Below are 5,000 nucleotides of genomic sequence, written 5' to 3' on the forward strand. Positions count from 1 at the left end.
CACCCTAATTTAGGCCAGGCGGTGGTCAAAAGAAGTGCCCTACACAGGTAGTAGGGTTCTATTTGGAACACAGGCTCTGGTCACCTGCTGTGTCTGTTGTGGGACTCAAAAGACACTCTGGGAAACAGACATCAGTGACTGTCTACAGTGAGAGGACAAAACATTAAGAACACCTGCTCTTTCCATGACATAGACGGACCAGGTGAATCCAGGTGAAAGATATGATCCCTGATTGGTCACTTGTTAAATCCACTTCAAATCAGTGTAGATGAAGGGGAGGAGACCAGGTTAAAGGGGAGGAGACCAGGTTAAAGGGGAGGAGACCAGGTTAAAGAGGAGGAGACCAGGTTAAAGGGGAGGAGACCAGGTTAAAGAGGAGGAGACCAGGTTAAAGGGGAGGAGACCAGGTTAAAGGGGAGGAGACCAGGTTAAAGGGGAGGAGACCAGGTTAAAGAGGAGGAGACCAGGTTAAAGGGGAGGAGACCAGGTTAAAGGGGAGGAGACCAGGTTAAAGGGGAGGAGACCAGGTTAAAGGGGAGGAGACCAGGTTAAAGGGGAGGAGACCAGATTAAAGGGGAGGAGACCAGGTTAAAGGGGAGGAGACGAGGTTAAAGGGGAGGAGAGCAGGTTAAAGGGGAGGAGACCAGGTTAAAGGAGAGGGGACCAGGTTAAAGGGGAGGAGACCAGGTTAAAGGGGAGGAGACCAGGTTAAAGGGGAGGAGACCAGGTTACAGGAGGACTTTTAAGCCTTGAGACAATTGAGACGTGGATTGTGTCTGTGTTGCCATTCAGAGGGTGAATGAAGAAGACAACATATTTAGGTGCCTCTGAACGGTGTATGGTAGTAGGTACCTCTGAACGGTGTATGGTAGTAGGTACCTCTGAACGGTGTATGGTAGTAGGTACCTCTGAACGGTGTATGGTAGTAGGTGCCTCTGAACGGTGTATGGTAGTAGGTGCCTCTGAACGGTGTATGGTAGTAGGTACCTCTGAACGGTGTATGGTAGTAGGTGCCTCTGAACGGTGTATGGTAGTAGGTGCCTCTGAACGGTGTATGGTAGTAGGTGCCTCTGAACGGTGTATGGTAGTAGGTGCCTCTGAACGGTGTATGGTAGTAGGTGCCTCTGAACGGTGTATGGTAGTAGGTGCCTCTGAACGGTGTATGGTAGTAGGTACCTCTGAACGGTGTATGGTAGTAGGTACCTCTGAACGGTGTATGGTAGTAGGTGCCTCTGAACGGTGTATGGTAGTAGGTGCCTCTGAACGGTGTATGGTAGTAGGTGCCTCTGAACGGTGTATGGTAGTAGGTGCCTCTGAACGGTGTATGGTAGTAGGTGCCTCTGAACGGTGTGTGGTAGTAGGTGCCTCTGAACGGTGTATGGTAGTAGGTACCTCTGAACGGTGTATGGTAGTAGGTGCCTCTGAACGGTGTAAGGTAGTAGGTGCCTCTGAACGGTGTATGGTAGTAGGTGCCTCTGAACGGTGTATGGTAGTAGGTACCTCTGAACGGTGTATGGTAGTAGGTGCCTCTGAACGGTGTATGGTAGTAGGTGCCTCTGAACGGTGTATGGTAGTAGGTACCTCTGAACGGTGTATGGTAGTAGGTACCTCTGAACGGTGTATGGTAGTAGGTGCCTCTGAACGGTGTATGGTAGTAGGTGCCTCTGAACGGTGTATGGTAGTAGGTGCCTCTGAACGGTGTATGGTAGTAGGTGCCTCTGAACGGTGTATGGTAGTAGGTGCCTCTGAACGGTGTGTGGTAGTAGGTGCCTCTGAACGGTGTATGGTAGTAGGTACCTCTGAACGGTGTATGGTAGTAGGTGCCTCTGAACGGTGTAAGGTAGTAGGTGCCTCTGAACGGTGTATGGTAGTAGGTGCCTCTGAACGGTGTATGGTAGTAGGTACCTCTGAACGGTGTATGGTAGTAGGTGCCTCTGAACGGTGTATGGTAGTAGGTGCCAGGCACATCTGTTTATGTCAAGAACTGCAACGCTGCTGGGTTTTTCACACTCAACCGTTTCCCGTGTGTATGAAGAATGGTTCACCACCCAAAGGACATGCAGCCAACTGGACACGACTGTGGGCAGCGATGGAGTCAACATGGGGCCAGCATCTCCGTGGAACGCTTTTTGGGTCAACTCATTTAGGAATGTGTCCTCAAATGTTGTTGCACCCTCAGTGTATGTCTCAGTGTCTCAGTGTCTCAGTGTCTCAGTGTCTCAGTGTCTCAGTGTATCAGTGTCTCAGTGTCTCAGTGTATCAGTGTCTCAGTGTCTCAGTGTATCAGTGTCTCAGTGTCTCAGTGTATCAGTGTCTCAGTGTCTCAGTGTATCAGTGTATCAGTGTCTCAGTGTATCAGTGTATCAGTGTATCAGTGTATGTCTCAGTGTGTGTCTCAGTGTATGTCTCAGTGTCTCAGTGTATCAGTGTATGTCTCAGTGTATCAGTGTATCAGTGTATCTCTCAGTGTATCAGTGTATGTCTCAGTGTCTCAGTGTCTCAGTGTCTCAGTGTCTCAGTGTCTCAGTGTATCAGTGTCTCAGTGTATCAGTGTCTCAGTGTCTCAGTGTCTCAGTGTATGTCTCAGTGTGTGTCTCAGTGTATGTCTCAGTGTCTCAGTGTATCAGTGTCTCAGTGTCTCAGTGTCTCAGTGTCTCAGTGTCTCAGTGTCTCAGTGTCTCAGTGTCTCAGTGTCTCAGTGTCTCAGTGTCTCAGTGTCTCAGTGTATCAGTGTATCAGTGTCTCAGTGTATGTCTCAGTGTCTCAGTGTATGTCTCAGTGTATCAGTGTCTCAGTGTATCAGTGTCTCAGTGTATCAGTGTCTCAGTGTCTCAGTGTCTCAGTGTATGTCTCAGTGTATCAGTGTATCAGTGTATGTCTCAGTGTATGTCTCAGTGTCTCAGTGTATGTCTCAGTGTCTCAGTGTATGTCTCAGTGTCTCAGTGTATGTCTCAGTGTATCAGTGTATGTCTCAGTGTCTCAGTGTATGTCTCCGTGTATGTCTCAGTGTATGTCTCAGTGTGTGTCTCAGTGTATGTCTCAGTGTATGTCTCAGTGTATGTCTCAGTATATGTCTCTGTGTATGTCTCAGTGTCTAAGTGTATGTCTCAGTGTATGTCTCTGTGTATGTCTCACTGTATGTTTCAGTGTATGTCTCCGTGTATGTCTCAGTGTGTGTCTCAGTGTATGTCTCAGTGTATGTCTCAGTGTGTGTCTTAGTGTCTCAGTGTGTGTCTCAGTGTATGTCTCAGTGTCTCAGTGTCTCAGTGTCTCAGTGTCTCAGTGTCTCAGTGTATCAGTGTATCAGTGTCTCAGTGTATGTCTTAGTGTCTCAGTGTATGTCTCAGTGTCTCAGTGTCTCAGTGTATCAGTGTATCAGTGTATCAGTGTATCAGTGTCTCAGTGTATGTCTCAGTGTATCAGTGTATCAGTGTATCAGTGTATCAGTGTATCAGTGTCTCAGTGTCTCAGTGTATGTCTCAGTGTCTCAGTGTCTCAGTGTCTCAGTGTATCAGTGTCTCAGTGTATCAGTGTCTCAGTGTATCAGTGTCTCAGTGTATCAGTGTCTCTGTGTATGTCTCAGTGTCTAAGTGTATGTCTCAGTGTATGTCTCTGTGTATGTCTCACTGTATGTTTCAGTGTATGTCTCCGTGTATGTCTCAGTGTGTGTCTCAGTGTATGTCTCAGTGTATGTCTCAGTGTGTGTCTCAGTGTCTCAGTGTGTGTCTCAGTGTATGTCTCAGTGTCTCAGTGTCTCAGTGTCTCAGTGTCTCAGTGTCTCAGTGTATCAGTGTATCAGTGTCTCAGTGTATGTCTTAGTGTCTCAGTGTATGTCTCAGTGTCTCAGTGTCTCAGTGTATCAGTGTATCAGTGTATCAGTGTATCAGTGTCTCAGTGTCTCAGTGTCTCAGTGTATCAGTGTATCAGTGTATCAGTGTATCAGTGTCTCAGTGTCTCAGTGTATGTCTCAGTGTCTCAGTGTCTCAGTGTCTCAGTGTATCAGTGTCTCAGTGTATCAGTGTCTCAGTGTATCAGTGTCTCAGTGTATCAGTGTCTCAGTGTGTGTCTCAGTGTATGTCTCAGTGTCTCAGTGTCTCAGTGTCTCAGTGTATCAGTGTATCAGTGTCTCAGTGTATGTCTCAGTGTCTCAGTGTCTCAGTGTCTCAGTGTGTGTCTCAGTGTATGTCTCAGTGTCTCAGTGTATGTCTCAGTGTCTCAGTGTATGTATCAGTGTCTCAGTGTCTCAGTGTCTCAGTGTCTCAGTGTATGTCTCAGTGTATGGTTCAGTGTCTCAGTGTATCAGTGTATGTCTCAGTGTATGGTTCAGTGTCTCAGTGTATCAGTGTCTCAGTGTCTCAGTGTATGTCTCAGTGTATCAGTGTCTCAGTGTATCAGTGTCTCAGTGTATCAGTGTATGTCTCAGTGTATCAGTGTCTCAGTGTATCAGTGTATGTCTCAGTGTATCAGTGTCTCAGTGTATCAGTGTCTCAGTGTCTCAGTGTCTCAGTGTCTCAGTGTATGTCTCAGTGTATCAGTGTCTCAGTGTATCAGTGTCTCAGTGTATCAGTGTATCAGTGTCTCAGTGTCTCAGTGTATGTCTCAGTGTATGTCTCAGTGTATCAGTGTCTCAGTGTCTCAGTGTCTCTGTGTATGTCTCAGTGTCTAAGTGTATGTCTCAGTGTATGTCTCAGTGTATGTCTCAGTGTATGTCTCAGTGTATCAGTGTCTCAGTGTCTCAGTGTCTCAGTGTATGTCTCAGGATATGTCTCAGTGTATCAGTGTCTCAGTGTATCAGTGTCTCAGTGTCTCAGTGTATGTCTCAGGATATGTCTCAGTGTAAGTCTCAGTGTATCAGTGTATGTCTCAGTGTCTCAGTGTATGTCTCAGTGTCTCAGTGTCTCAGTTTCTCAGTGTATGTCTTAGTGTCTCAGTGTATCAGTGTATGTCTCAGTGTCTCAGTGTCTCAGTGTCTCAGTGTCTCAGTTTCTCAGTGTATGTCT

The sequence above is a fragment of the Oncorhynchus gorbuscha genome, unplaced genomic scaffold (assembly GCF_021184085.1).
Source record: "Oncorhynchus gorbuscha isolate QuinsamMale2020 ecotype Even-year unplaced genomic scaffold, OgorEven_v1.0 Un_scaffold_986, whole genome shotgun sequence".
Lineage (NCBI taxonomy): Eukaryota > Metazoa > Chordata > Actinopteri > Salmoniformes > Salmonidae > Oncorhynchus > Oncorhynchus gorbuscha.